This window comes from Sminthopsis crassicaudata, chromosome 4 (assembly GCF_048593235.1).
Source record: "Sminthopsis crassicaudata isolate SCR6 chromosome 4, ASM4859323v1, whole genome shotgun sequence".
NCBI classification, from domain to species: Eukaryota; Metazoa; Chordata; class Mammalia; order Dasyuromorphia; family Dasyuridae; genus Sminthopsis; species Sminthopsis crassicaudata.
The window spans coordinates 474,522,260-474,538,993 of record NC_133620.1 but is presented as its reverse complement, the minus strand read 5'-3'; positions in this window follow the sequence as shown (position 1 = coordinate 474,538,993).

The window sequence follows — 16,734 nt, the reverse complement described above, 5'->3', positions numbered from 1 at the left end:
CCGACACTTTCTATTTATGTGATCCTGGATAAGTCATTTAACATTGCTTGGCTCCATTTAATTTTTCATTTGTAAAAAGAGGACACTGGATTTCATCACCTCTAAAGTCATGTCCAGTTGTGAATCTCTAGTTCTATGATCCCAGAGCTTGGAACTTCCAGAGCAGGGGAGAGACATGGTCAGACCTTTGCTTTAGGCAGATCACTGATATCATTTGGAAGATAGATTGGAGGAGAGAAAGATTGGCAGTGGGATGATTTATTCATGAGACTCTATAAGAATCCAATGCTCACTATTCATCCATTCAACAAACATGTATTAAGCATCACTTATGTATAAAACTTAAACTGGTGCTGCGGAAACAAAGAACCTTCAAGGAGTTTATTTCATTCTCAGTCCTCAAGACTTCCAATCCTTCTTTATGTCTGCCAAGATCTCACCAAAGATGATTTCTACCAGGATGAATTCTACCATCTATTTATTCATATTATCTTTAGCTGTAGCATTCAGTAAGCACCTGTGTCTCTCATTCTTAGATATCTTTCCCTCCAATTGGCTTCCCCTTGATGGCAGAAAAAAGTATATTATATTTCACTTTATCTCTCTATAGTACTTTGCATAGAGAACACTGAGATGAGTAATCATGGATCCTTGGTTCTGGTCTGGGCTTTTGGAATATGATGTGGGAAGGAAGGAAGGAAGGAGAAAAAGATTGAGGAAAGAAAGGGAGGGGGGAAGGAAGGAAGGAAAGAAAGGGAGGGAGGAAGAAAGGAAGTGAGGGAGGAAGGAAGAAAGGAAGGGAGGGAAGAAGGAAGGGAGGGAAGGAGGGAGGGAGGGAGGGAGGAAGGAAGGAAGGAAGAAAGGAAGGAAGGAAGGAAGGAAGGAAGGAAGGAAGGAAGGAAGGAAGGAAGGAAGGAAGGAAGGAAGGAAGGAAGGAAGGAAGGAAGGAAGGAAGGAAGGAAGGAAGGAAGGCAGAAAGGAAGGAAGGAAGGAAGGGAGGGAAGGAAGGAAGAACAAAAGGGGGGAGGAAGGAGGAAAGAAAGGGAGGGAGGGAAAGAAGGAAGGGAGGGAGGGAAGGAGGGAGGGAGGGAGGGAGGAAGAAAGGAAAAAAGGATGAAAGGGAGGGAGGAAGAAAGGAAGGAAGGAAGGAAGGAAGGAAGGAAGGAAGGAAGGAAGGAAGGAAGGAAGGAAGGAAGGAAGGAAGTCATATTAATTAAATAGCAACAAAATGGGAGGTTCCTCTAAATAGAAAGAACCAGTAAGGTTGACCTTGAGTAGATTCTATGAGAAGTGAGCATTTCTCTCTTGTAACTAATGAATCTTTGTATTAGAACTAAGCTTTCTCCTCTTTTCTACTTTCTCATCCAGAGACCAACAATTATGGGGAATGTCTCTTAAAAATTTACCAGGCCAGGATCTAATCAGACAGTAAAAGAAATTCTAAGTTTGGCTAATGGATGCATTCTTTCTTTATTGTGTTTATTCAAATCTAGAAAATATTGATTCTCCTTTTTATCAAACAAATGATATGGAAATTGGTATTTCTTTGACGAAGATTTGGGTGACCCAAGTCATGTACTGCAAGAGCTTCACTGTAATGTAGTCCAGCCTCTCATTGTAATATTTATTTTCTTATTATTTGTTGACCAGAGTTGATTGCCACCCTTTAGGAATGCCTACACTTTGAAGGATGTATATAATCTATGAATCCACCATCATGAGGGATCTTTGGTCTAAGAGAGATGGCCAAATGACTATCATTTTGTTAATTAATAAAATGATCCAATCACCCCAAAACTTTGTCTCTCAAGCTTTTTAATCATCACAGTGCTAAGAAATATGTCATTTTGGACTAAAGTATAGAAATGCAAGGGAGAAGGGGAGGGGGTGAAGAAATCCCTCTACCTGTTTGGTATCTTTTTTGCACATTCAACATTAAATTGCCCTTCAAAAACCAAGATATTAACAAAACCTACTTTCTCACACTCTCTGAATTCTTAATAAAGGGCTGGACCAAACAGTCCAAGTTCCATTTGATAACAAGTTTGAGAAAATAATTTTTTACAATGCAAAACCTAATGGGATGCATAGCTTCCCTTTGCTTTGCAAGCGACTTCTCTGTGTTCAATGATAAGGCCAGAAATTAAAGCAGGACTTAATTCAGCTTTAAGTGGGAGCAGACATACTGAAGCTTTAATAACTCTAGAGTCAGCCTGGAGCAGATTAGATTTTCCTGCCTCCTCCCTTCAGAGCAGCTAATAGCAGACTGTATTTCTATCATTAATCCATGCCTTTTGGACCTTTCGCCTTTTTATCCCTCTGCCTCAAGGAGGAAGCATCATTAGCCCTGCTGTGGATGACTGCCCCAAGCCCAGAGAGATTCATTGCAAGCTTAAAGGTCATGGACTTAAGAGCCAGTTTCAAACAGAGTGAAGGAATCTGAGAAGAAGTCTGAGAATCTCTGACCCCAGAAGCAGAGTCTCAGAATGGGGGGCAGGGAGCAGAGGAAGGGAAGATAGTGTGTTCCACATTCAGTTGCCATGGCTCTGTGAAGAGAAATCGCTGGGGATTACCACCAGAAGAAGCTCCTGGAGAAGTCGAGCAGACCCTAAGAAAATCTGCACAATAGCCTTAATTCATTTGGGGTCCTATCCCACCCCCTATTTTGATGCCCTTCTTCTTGGTCCTTGAACTCCACCTCCTTCTTGTCAAGTCTTTTAAGTTTAGATTTCCCTCAACCCATCCTTCCAGGGTTGTTCCTGATAATTACTAAAGCCAGGGATCCCCCACCATCATTCCATTTCCCAGAAGTCATGAGCTCACTAGTGAGGGTGGAATTATACAAACTTCCTAATGATCAGAGCTGTCCCAAGGTGGGATGGGCTGCCTCTAAATGGAGTTGGTAGAGTTTCCTTCCCTGGAAGTCTTCAAGTAGAGGCTGGATAACTATTGCTGGCCAGAGATGCTACAGTGGAAGTTTCCTCCACATAGGAGCTAGAGAACACCTTCCAACTCTCCAAAACAGGGATTCTATGACAGCACAGGCCCTGTGTGCTGGGAAAATACTTGTGTTAAGTGTTTTATTCTGAAGTTTCTTTGGTATAGACTAGAGGAAGAACTCTAGAAATTAGAGAAAACAGTAGAGACACAATCCAATAGGGACCATGAGATTTACTAGTTACCAATTTCTGAATGATACCACTGCTTGAAGATCACAAGCCTGAAGGTGTTAACCCTTCTAGAAGCACTTTTAGATTAATGGAAGATTCTCAAAGACCGATATACCTGCAAAATCCAAATAAATAAATCTCTAAAAATAGAATTTTAATGTGACAGATTCTAAAAGGGGATAGATTTCTCCCTGACATCTCTCAGAATTGTGGGAAGTCCCCGTCCCTTGCTGCTAATAAGGCCAACCTGCAAAAAAATCAAATTCTCCCCTTTTCCAGGCAGCTATAATATTGCCAATAGAATGAACACTAACTGAGGTTCAATTCCAGCTCTGGCAACTTCCTAGCTGTGGGTCTTTGAATAGCTCATTTAAGTTCAATGTGACTCAGTTTACTAATCTGTATAATGAGGGAATTGATTGTTTTTTAAGATACCTAAACTCTTGGCACTTTATAAGTGATATATCTTTTTTATTTTAAATTTTTATTTATTTATTAAAGCCTTTTATTAACAAAACATATGCATTAGTAGTTTTTCAACACTGACCCTTGTAAAACCTTCTGTTTCAATTTTTCCCCTCTTTCCCCCACTCCCTCCTTTGGATGGCAGGTAGTCTAAAACATGTTAAATATGTTGAAATATATGTTAAATCCCATATATGTATACATGTTTATATAGTTATCTTGCTGCACAAGAAAAATTGGATCAAGAAAGGAAAAAAAAACCCGAGAAAGAAAACAAAATGCAAGCAAATAACAATAGAAAGAGTGAAAATGATGTGTAGTGGTCCATAACCAGTTCCCACAGGTCTCTCTCTGGGTGTAGATGGCTCTCTTCATCACAAGGTCATTAGAACTGGTTTGAATCATCTCATTGTTGGAGAGCCATGGTCATCAGAATTGATGATAATTCCTCCTAAACTAATTTGCTTATTCAGAACTATATCAATCAAATGAGCAAAAAAAAAAATAGATAGATAGATAGATAGATAGATAGATCGATCGATCTAAGGGATCTGTTTCTGTTCATTTCTATGTGACATATCTTGCATCATGAATTGGTGTCCAACATAAGTCCTTGCTAATGCACAATATTAAATTTTGTAATGGAATGAAAATAGGAAAAGCTCTAGGCTATCAGTGAAGATGTCTGGGTCCTTCCTGCCATAAATGAGTGTCTGACTTTAAGAAAGATTTTTACCTTCTCTTTGACTCAGTTTTGTCATTTGGTCTAGACTGTCTCCAAGGAACCTCTTGACTCTTCTAGCCTATATCTAGCACATAGTAAGTAGGCACTTACGACTTAAGTACTTCTTACTTGCTGGATAGATATAGTTTCCCAATTCATGGAGATAAAAAAAATAAATTGCTACTGAAGTTCACGTATCCATTCGTCATCTTTTGCCCCATCTTGGAAATGAATCAATTCTTAGGACTAATAAAAGGTGTTGGTCTGAATATCAATATTAACATGAGTCTGTTGGTAATTCCACCGAAATGGGACACATGCCCATTCTGAGATTTCCTAGTTAAAATAATGTCAATACTCAAGCAAGGACAGAATCTGCTTTGTCTGTTTTTATTCATGTCAAGCCAGGACAGGCCTTTCTCTTTAAATTTCCTTTTGAGTTGTTTCAGCATAATTGAAATATGACCAGTGTGAGGTAAAGAGAATAAGAGCATGTGCTTGAAATATAATTCTGAAAAGAGACATAGTTTGGGAATGCTAGAGAGGAGAAACATATTAGATTAGATTAGGACTTCCGGCCAAGATGGCGGCGTGGAGGCAGACAGCTGCTTGAGCTCCTCGTTTTCTCTCAGAACTTACTTCATGACAAGCCTCTGACTTAATGCTTGACCCAGAAAGAAATCCACAAATTATCACCAAGAGAAGACATCCTTGAAAGTCGCCAGAAAAGGTCTGTGTTTGCTCGGGGGAGGGTCAATCAGACTGGGCGCAGACTGAGGGCAGACAGCCAGAGCAAGACAGGCAGCTCACGCAGCTCAGACCGGAGGGGGAGGGGTGTGATCTCTGCCATTTCTGTGAAAGGGCTTTTGCCCCAGTGTGGATGCTCCATCTTGGCAGCAAGCCAGGAGCGGCAGAGAGGGTGTAAACACCGGAGGTGAAGATTAAAACCCCAGAAAGCCAGCGTCTCTCAGAGCCCGGCCACCCCCAACCCCCACCTGGACTGACTCGGTGCGTTCTCAGAGCCTCAGAGCGCAGACTCAGTACAGTCATTGCTGTTCTGTTAGTGGCTCTCTGCTGCCCTACCCCCAGTCTGTAGAGGAAGCCCATTAATAACATCCAGCCCTATCCCCCGCAAAACAGACCAATTGTTTCTCTTGTCAGTTTGTTTTCTTTGATTCCTACTCTGACAAAATGAACAAAAAATTCAAAAGGGCTCTAACCATTGACAGCTTCTGTGTGGAGAGGGAGCAGACTTCAAATGCTGAGGAGACTAGGAACAGACTGTCCCCAGATGTATCCCCTGGGAGGGATATAAGCTGCTCCTCAATACAAAAGAACCTCATAGAGGAAATCAAAAAGGCTCTCACAAGAGAGCTGGAAGAGAAATGGGAAAAGGAAAGGGAAGCTTGGCAAGAGAGCCTGGAGAAGTCATCCCATGCATTCAAAGACAGAATGGATAAAGAAATCAAATCATTGAGAAACAAGATTAGTGAGCTGGAAAAGGTAAACAACTCCAAGGAAAACAGGATTAGTGAGCTGGAAAAGGTAAACAACTCCAAGGAAAACAGGATTAGTGAGCTGGAAAAAGAAATCAGCTCTCTAAAAAATAAAATGGATAAAATGGAAAAAAATTCCATAGAAGATAAAAACTCAATTGGACAATTACAAAGAGATATAAAAAAAGTGAGTGAAGAAAATACATCATTGAAAATTAGACTGGAACAAGTAGAAATGAATGATTCAAGGAGAAACCAAGAGGGAGTCAAGCAAAACCAGAGAAATGAAACAATTGAAAAGACTGTCAAGTACCTTACCAGAAAGACAACAGACCTGGAAAACAGATCCAGGAGAGACAATTTGAGAATAATCGGACTCCCTGAAAAATGGGAGGAAAAAAAGAGCTTGGACACCATTTTCGAGGAAATTATCAAAGAGAACTGCCCAGACGTTTTGGAAACAGAGGGTAAAATAGACATTGAGAAAATTCATCGATCACCTACTGAAAGGGACCCTAAAATCAAAACGCCAAGAAATATAGTGGCCAAGTTCAAGAACCATCAGACAAAGGAAAAGATATTGGAAGCTGCTAGAAAAAAACAATTCAGATATGGAGGATCCACAATAAGGATAACACAGGATCTAGCAGCATCCACATTAAAAGAACGCAGGGCCTGGAACATGATATTCCGAAAGGCTAAGGAACTTGGTATGCAGCCAAGAATAACTTACCCAGCAAGAATGAGCATCGTTTTCCAGGGAAGAAGATGGACATTTAACGAAATAAATGAATTCCATCTATTTTTGATGAAAAAACCAGACCTACATAAGAGGTTTGATCTTCAAATACAGAACTCAAGAGACTTCTAAAAAAGGTAAAAAGAAATCTTGAGAACTATACTTCTGTCAAAAAAATGTGTAAAGAACATATGTACAATTTGTCTTAGAAACTAGAGGTAGAAAAGAGATTATATCATAAAAAAGTATAAAGTGGTGGTACTACATCTCATGAAGAGGCAAAGGTAACCTATTATATCTGAGAGAAAGAAAGGAGGGAGATGAACATAGCGTGTATCAATAGACATATTCGATTTATGGTGAAACTTCTTCCACTTCATTGAAAAGTGAAAGGGAAGGAGTAAGCTAAGGGGAAGGGAATACAGTAATTTCGAGGAAAAGGGGTAAAATAAGGGGAGGATCTTTAAGGTGGGGGAGGGATCCTAAAAAGGGAGGGCTGTGAAAAGCAAGTGGTGTTTACCAGTTTAATACTGGATAGGAGGGTAAAAGGGAAGGAAAGGGGAAAAGCATAAGCAGGGGTTAATAGGATGGCAAGCAATATAGAATTAGTCCTTCTAACCATAAATGTGAATGGGGCAAACTGCCTCATAAAGAGGAAGCAGTTAGCAGACTGGATTAAAAGTCAGAATCCTACTATATGTTGTTTACAGGAAACACACCTGAAACAGGATGAGACATTCAAACTAAAAGTAAAAGGGTGGAGCAGAATCTATTATGCTTCAGGCAAAACCAAAAAAGCAGGAGTAGCCATTCTCATCTCAGATCAAGCAAAAACAAAAATTGATCTAATTAAAAGAGATAAGGAAGGGCATTATATCCTGCTAAAGGGAAGCATCAATAGTGAAGCAGTATCAATATTAAACATGTATGCACCAAGTGGTGCAGCATCTAAATTCTTAAAAGAGAAATTAAGAGAGCTGCAAGAGGAAATAGATAGCAAAACTATAATAGCGGGAGATCTCAACCTTGCACTCTCAGAATTAGATAAATCAAACCACAAAATAAATAAGAAAGAAGTCAAAGAGGTAAATAGAATACTAGAAAAGTTTGATATGATAGATCTTTGGCGAAAGCTAAATGGAGACAGAAAGGAATATACTTTCTTCTCAGCAGTTCATGGAACCTATACAAAAATTGATCATATACTAGGGCATAAAAACCTCAAAATCAAATGTAGTAAGGCAGAAATAGTAAATGCATCCTTTTCAGACCATAATGCAATCAAAATAACATTTAATAAAAAGCCAGGGGAAAATAGACCAAAAAAAAAAAAATAATAATTGGAAACTAGATATAAGGGAGAGGGGAGGAAGAGTTTGATTGATATATATAGATACAGATATTTTATATATATGCATATATATATATATATATACATATATATATATATATATATATATATATATATATATATATATATATAGAGAGAGAGAGAGAGAGAGAGAGAGAGAGAGAGAGAGAGAGAGAGAGAGAGAGAGATTCCATTGTCACCTCCCAGATTAGTAAGGAGAGAATGATCTTTGGTCCCCTTCATAAAAGGGAAAGAAAAAAGGAAGAGAAGGGTCTGCCCTCAGAGAGCTAACAATCTGAGAGAATGATCCAAACCCTCAAAATGAATTTGTAATAGCATTAGACTGCTGGGGTTTGCATCTGGCCCTATCAGTTCATGACCACTGCAAGCCCAGTGGGATATTATCCCTCAGGGAGACATAAGCATTGAGACTTTTTGGTCATTTCCACATGGATATCAGGGTTGTCCTGAAAGGCAGGTCAAATTTTATATCATCAAGCCAAGGAAAAGCCCTTCGCACACAAACATCAGTGTGAATGACCTAAGGAGGAAAATTCAGCTTGGAATGATAGAAGTGACCGAAGGTCAGAAAGCCTGAATACTGGTGCCAGAAGTCCCTCCTGCTCTCTGGAACTTAGTTTCATCTTACATAATATGAGGTTAGGCTACAATCAGGGGTTATTAAATTTTTTGTGTTATAGGGTTCCTTTGACAGCCTGATAAAGCCAACTGAAGGTAATTAGGTAATACTATAGGGCACAGAGTGCCTGGCCTAGAGTCAGGGAGATTCATCTTCCTATGTTCAAATCCAGCCTTAGATATTTACTAGATGTGTTACCCTAGGGAAGTTATTTAACCCTGTTTACCTCAGTTCCCTTATTTATAAAATGAGCTGGAGAAGGAAATGGCCAACCATTCCAATCTCTTTGCCAAGAAAAACCCAAATGGGGTCACAAAGAGTCAGACACAACTGCAAAATAACTCAACAACAAAGCTAGTCAGCTCTTCTTAAAATAATGCTTTTAAATGCTCCTAAGTTGCGAAGGAAACTAATTATTCAGATATGTAATATCAAAATATTAAAAAACTAAGTTGGAGGATCTAGGTTTAAAAAGTCTGGTAGATTTTTGTAATGGCAAGGAATTGGAAGTTGAGTGGCTGCCCAGCAGTTGGAGAATGGCTGAATAAGTTATGGCATATGAATGTAATGGAATATTATTGTTCTATAAGAAATGAGCAGCAGACTGATTTCAGAAAGGCCTGGAGAGACTTACAGGAACTGATGCTGAGTGAAGTGACTAACACCAAGAGAACATTGTACAACAACAAGATTAAGTTATGATCAGCTGGAATGGATTTGACTCTTTTCAAAATGGGGTGATTTGAGGCAATTCCAATAAACTTGGAACAGACTTAGAATGGAAAGTGCATCCACATCCAGAGAGAGAAATATGGAGGCTGAACATAGACCAAAACATAGTATTTTCATCTTTTTATTGTTGTTGTTTGTTTACCTGTTTTTTTTCTTTCTTGTTTTCCCCCTTTTTATTGGAGTTTTTTTGTGCAGCATGATAAATATGGAAATAAGTTTAGAAGAATTGCACTTATTTAACCTATATTAGATTACTTGCTATTGGGGGAAAAGAGGGAAAAATTGGGGACACAAGGTTTTCCAAAGATGAATGTTGAAAATTATCTTTGCATGTATTTGGAAAAATGAAAAGCTATTATACAAATTAATTAATTAATTAATTGAAAAGAAAATCTGGTAGATTATCTTCCAACTCTGAATATTTGTATGCTTCTCAATGTTTCTTCTTGCCCTGGTTGAATAGACATTGGGGAGTAAGAAAAGAAGAATAAGGTCCACGTCCTTCCCTCAGGGAGTTGCCAATTGAAAGAGTAGTTACTTAAATAAATGGAAGATAGAAAAGCCAGTTTTCATCACTGGTTAGATTATTTGGGGCAAACAGTCAGTGTTGTTAAAAAGCTGAAGCCATCCCTGGGAGCTGGAAGAATCAAGAGTGACTTCTTGGAGGAGGTGAGACTTGAAGAACTGACTATTGTTCCTTCGCTCTTGGGTGACCTAGAGCTCTCTTAATGGAATACACGTTCAGTGACTCCAGAGTCAAACAATCCCAGAGATGAAGCCCCTGCCCTCCACCCCCAATCCTTCTGGTCAAGGAGTCACACATGACTTAGTACAGAGCACCTAATGAAGCTGTGGAAAACACATTTCACTGGCTAGAAATGAACAGTAAAGGGGCTATTCATCCCAAAGAGCTGGCCGCTTTCCACGGCACATGCAGCTTCGGACAAAATCCACTTTTTCTTCCCCCTCCCCCCCAAACCCATTTTGCTGTATAAAGGACTATTGATCTGGTCATTAAACCAGCGGGTGTCTGCTGATTTCACCCTCAAAAAAAAAAAAAAAAAAAAAAAAAAAAAGATTAGATTAGAACATATTATCTTTGGAGAAAAGCCAAGGATGAGCACTGACAAAGGGTCATTCGATTTGGTAATGAAGAGAACACTTTGGTAATTTTGCAAGGATAGTTTCAGATGGAATGATGAAGTGGGAAGCAAGATAATAAACAGGTGATTGAGGATTTAGTGAAAGAGAGAAAATAGAGACAAAGAGTAAAGATCTGCCCCCCTGAACAGACACACACACACACACACACACACACACACACACACACACACACACACACACACGACTGACAAAAAGGAGACTCCCCAGATCATCGAGGACTGTATGACTCTACGACATCTAAACAGATTTTTATCTTAGCTTATTTAATAACTGAGTATTCACAATTCCACTGGATAATTGTAATAATGAATGGGGGGGAGAGGAATAGGGGATGGGGGAAGGATTACAGTAAATAGGTAAGATTGTTCTTGCAGAACATTAACATTCCACTACATTTTTATATCACAAATTGTTCAGCCATTCCTGACCTAATGGATATCTTTTAATTTCTTCTACTGAAAACTTCCTCGTCATCTACTTTGATCATTTATCAATTGGGGAATGACTTGTATTCTTATATATTCAAATCAATTTTTTATATATTTTAGAAAGAAAAACTTTATCAGAAAAACTTTCTATAAAAATGTTCCCCACCTTTCTGTTTTATTTCTAATCTTGGTTGTATGTGAAACTTTAAAAATTTAATGTAATAAAATTATCTATTTTTCATTTCATCATATCCCCTATCCTTTGTTTGGTCATAAATACTTTACTTCTCCAAAGATCTAACTATTCCTTTTATTCCTAATAGGCTTATGATATCACCCTTTACGTCTAAATGATATACTCATTTTGACCTGATCTAAGTATGTGAGATTTGACATGTGACTAGTTTCCACCATCCTTTTTTCCTGCTTTTCTGGGCTGCTTTTGTTAAATAGTTTGTACTTATGCCAGAAGCTGGAGTCTTTGTGTTTATCAAGCAGGAGATTACTATAATCATTGACAACTGTGTCTTGTGTGTTAATCTATTACACTGATGTACTCTTTTAACCAGTACCAAATAATTTTAATGATTTCTCCTTTATAATATAGTTATAGATCTAGTGTGGCTCGACTACCTTCCTTTGCAATCTTTTTCATTCAGGCCTTTGATATTCTTGTCCTTTTATTCTTCCAGATGGGTTTTTCACCTATATCTATCTATCTATCTATCTATCTATCTATCTATCTATCTATCTATCTATCTATTTTGCTAATTTGATTGATACGGTTCTGAATAAGCAAATTCATTTAGAAGGAATTATCATGTTTATTCTATTAGCTCAGTTTATGAACATTTGGTATTTTTCCAATAGCTTAGATCTGACTATACTTATGAAAAGTGTTTTGTTATTGTGTTCATATAGTTTTTCTTGGCAGATGGGCTCCCATATATTTTTATAATTTATGCAGTTATTTTAAATGGAATTTATTTTTCTATTTCCTTCTTCTGGGCTTTGTAGGTAATTTATATAAATGATACTGATTTATGTGCATTTGTTGTATACCCTGTAACTTTATTAATTATGTTAATTGGTTCAAATAGCTTGTTAGTTGATTCGCTAGGATTCTCTAATTATACTATCATATCATTTGCAAAGAGTTACAGCTTTGTTTCTCTCTGCCTATTCTAATTCTTTCAACTTATTTTCCTTCTCTTATTTCTAAGACTAACATTTCTAGTACAATATTGAATAATAATGATGATAATAGGCATCCTTGTCTCATTTCTGATCTTATTGGGAAGGCTTCTAGCTTATCATTATTTATGTGCTTGCCGATGGTTTTAGATAGATACCATTTATCATTTTAAAGAAAACTCCTTATCCTCTAATGTTTCTAATAGGAATTGGTATTGTATTTTTATCAAAAGCTTTTTCTGTACCTACTGAGATAATCACATGATTTCTATTAGTTTTATTATTGATATGGTGCTATTATCTAAACCAAGAAAAGACAAAACAGAGGGAAAATTATAGATTAATTTCCCTTATTAATATTGATGCAACTATTTTAAATAAACATTAACCAGGGATTACAATAATTTATCACAAGGATAATAGACTAAGAAGAGGTGAAGTTTATACCAGTAATTCAGGGTTGGTTTAATATTAAGAAAACTATCAAAATAATCCAACATATCAATTTGTGTCATAAAAAAAAGAATTTAGTAAGACACCTTCACTTATTTTTTCCAAATGATTTATATAGTATCAGAATTATTTATTATTATTATTTTTTATTATATATATATATATATATTTTATAATATTATCCCTTGTATTCATTTTTCCAATTTACCCCCCCTCCCTCTATTCCCTCCCCCCGACGACAGGCAATACCATACATTTTACATGTGTTACAATATAGTCTAGGTACAATACATGTGTGCGAATATCACTTTCTTGTTGCACAATAAACATTAGAATCCGAAGGTACATGCAACCTGGGCAGACAGATATTAGTGCTAACAATTTTCATTCCCCTCCCAGTGTTTCTTCTCTGGGTGCAGCTACCTCTGTCCATCATTGATCAACTGGAAGTGAGTTGGATCTTCTTTATGTTGAAGATTTCCACTTCCATCAGAATACATCCTCATACAGCATTGTTGTTGAAGTGTACAGTGATCTTCTGGTTCTGCTCATTTCACTCAGCATCAGTTGATTTAAGTCTCTCCAGGCCTCTCTATATTCCTCCTGCTGGTCATTTCTTACCGAGCAATAATATTCCATAACCTTCATATACCACAATTTACCCAACCATTCTCCAACTGATGGACATCCATTCATCCTCCAGTTTCTAGCTACAACAAAAAGAGCTGCCACAAACATTTTGGCACATATATGTCTCTTTCCGCTCTTTAGTATTTCTTTGGGATATAATCCCAGTAGTAGCGCTGCTGGGTCAAAGGGTATGCACAGTTTGATAACTTTTTGGGCATAATTCCAGATTGCTCTCCAGAATGGCTGGATTCTTTCACAACTCCACCAGCAATGTATTAGTGTCCCAGTTTCCCCACATCCCCTCCAACATTTGTCATTATTTGTTCCTGTCATCTTAGCCAATCTGACAGGTGTGTAGTGGTATCTCAGAGTGGTCTTAATTTGCATTTCTCTGATCAGTAGTGATTTGGAACACTCTTTCATGTGAGTGGATATAGTTTCAATTTCTTCCTCTGAGAATTGTCTGTTCATATCCTTTGACCATTTATCAATTGGAGAATGGTTCGGTTTCTTATAAATTTGGGTCAGTTCTCTATATATTTTGGAAATGAGACCTTTGTCAGAACCTTTGTTTTTAAAAATATTTTCCCAATTTGTTACTTCCCTTCTAATCTTGTTTGCATTAGTATTATTTGTACAGAAACTTTTTAGTTTGATGTAATCAAAATCTTCTATTTTGTGATCAATAATGATCTCTAGTTCTCCTCTGGTCATAAATTCCTTCCTCCTCCACAAGTCTGAGAGGTAGATTATCCTCTGTTCCTCTAATCTATTTATTATCTCCCTCTTTATGCCTAAATCATGGACCCATTTTGATCTTATCTTGGTATATGGTGTTAAGTGTGGATCCATATCTAATTTCTGCCATACTAATTTCCAGTTTTCCCAACAGTTTTTTCCGAATAATGAATTTTTATCCCTAATGTTGGAATCTTTGGGTTTGTCAAAGATTAGATTGCTATAGATGTACCCTTTTTTGTCCTTTGTATCTAATCTGTTCCACTGATCTACCGGTCTATTTCGTAGCCAATACCAAATGGTTTTGGTGACTGCTGCTATATAATATAGCTTTAGATCAGGTACACTTAGACCACCTTCCTCTGAGTTTTTTTTCATTAGTTCCCTTGCAATTCTTGACCTTTTATTCTTCCATATGAATTTTGTTGTTATTTTTTCTAGGTCATTAAAATAGTTTCTTGGGAGTCTGATTGGTATAGCACTAAATAAATAGATTAGTTTGGGGAGTATTGTCATCTTTATTATATTCGCTCGGCCTATCCAAGAGCACTGAATGTCTTTCCAATTATTTAAATCTGATTTTATTTTTGTGGCAAGTGTTTTGTAATTTTTCTCATATAATTCCTGACTTTTCTTTGGTAGATGGATTCCCAAATATTTTATACTCTCAACATTTGTTTGGAATGGAATTTCTCTTTGTATCTCTTGCTGTTGCATTTTGTTAGTGATATATAAAAATGCCGAGGATTTATGTGGATTTATTTTGTATCCTGCCACTTTGCTGAAATTTTGAATTATTTCTAGTAGTTTTTTAGCAGAGTCTTTGGGGTTCTCTAAGTATACCATCATGTCATCTGCAAAAAGTGATAGTTTGATTTCCTCATTTCCTACTCTAATTCCTTGAATCTCTTTCTCGGCTCTTATTGCCGAGGCTAGCGTTTCTAGTACTATATTGAATAGTAATGGTGATAGTGGGCAACCTTGTTTCACTCCTGATCTTACTGGGAAAGGTTGCAGTTTATTTCTATTGCATATTATGCTTACTGACGGTCTTAAATATATACTCCTGATTATTCTAAGGAATAATCCATTTATTCCTATACTCTCAAGAGTTTTTAGTAGGAATGGATGTTGGATTTTGTCAAATGCTTTTTCTGCATCTATTGAGATGATCATATGGTTCTTATTAATTTGATTATTAATATGGTCAATTATATTAATAGTTTTCCTAATATTAAACCAGCCCTGCATTCCTGGAATAAATCCTACTTGATCATAGTGTATTATCTTGGAGATGATTTTCTGAAGTCTTTTTGCTAATATCTTATTTAAGATTTTAGCATCAATATTCATTAAGGAGATTGGTCTATAATTTTCTTTCTCAGTTTTCGATCTACCAGGTTTAGGTATCAGTACCATGTCTGTGTCATAAAAGGAGTTTGGTAGGACTCCTTCATCCCCTATTTTTTCAAATAATTTATATAACATTGGGGCTAATTGTTCTTTAAATGTTTGGTAGAATTCACATGTGAATCCATCTGGCCCTGGGGATTTTTTCCTGGGGAGTTGATTAATAGCTTGTTCTATTTCTTTTTCTGAAATGGGACTATTTAAGCAATTTATCTCCTCCTCTGTTAATCTAGGGAGCCTATATTTTTGGAGAAAGTCATCCATTTCACTTAAGTTATCAAATTTATTGGCATAAAGTTGGGCAAAGTAACTCCTTATTATTTCTCTAATTTCCTCTTCATTGGTGGAAAGATCCCCCTTTTCATTTGTAAGACTATCAATTTGATTTTCCTCTTTCTTTTTTTTGATCAAATTTGCCAAAGGTTTATCTATTTTATTGGCTTTTTCATAAAACCAACTCTTGGTTTTATTTATTAATTCAATAGTTTTTTTACTTTCAATTTTATTGATTTCTCCTTTTAATTTTTGTATTTCGAGTTTAATTTTTGGTTGGGGGTTTATAATTTGGTCTTTTTCTAGCCTTTTAAGTTGTAAGCCCAATTCGTTAATCTTCTCTTTCTCAATTTTCTTCAAATAAGCCTCTAAAGATATAAAATTTCCCCTTATTACTGCTTTAGCTGCATCCCAAAGATTTTGATATGATGTCTCATCATTATCATTATCTTGGGTGAAATTGTTAATTGTTTCTATAATTTGCTCTTTCACCCAGTCATTCTTTAAGATGAGATTATTCAGTTTCCAATTACTTTTTGGTCTATTTACCCCTAACTTTTTACTGAATGTAGCTTTTATTGCATTGTGATCTGAGAAGAAGGCATTTATTATTTCTGCCTTCCTACATTTAATTTTGAGATCTTTATGTCCTAATATATGGTCAATTTTTGTATAGGATCCATGAACTGCTGAGAAGAAAGTATATTCCTTCCTATTGCCATTCAGTTTTCTCCAAAGGTCTATCATACCTAGTTTTTCTAATGTTCTATTTACTTTTTTAATTTCTTTCTTGTTTGTTTTGTGGTTTGATTTGTCTAAATCTGAGAGTGCTAGGTTGAGATCTCCCACTATTATAGTTTTACTGTCTATTTCTTCTTGCAGTTCTCTTAACTTTTCCTTTAGAAAGTTAGATGCTATACCACTTGGTGCATATATGTTTAGTATTGATATGGCTTCATTATTTATGCTACCTTTCAGCAGGATATAGTTTCCTTCCTTATCTTTTTTAACGAGATCTACTTCTGCTTTTGCTTGATCTGAGATAAGGATAGCTACCCCTGCTTTTTTGGCTTTACCTGAAGCATAATAAGCTCTGTTCCAACCTTTTACCTTTACTCTGTATGTAT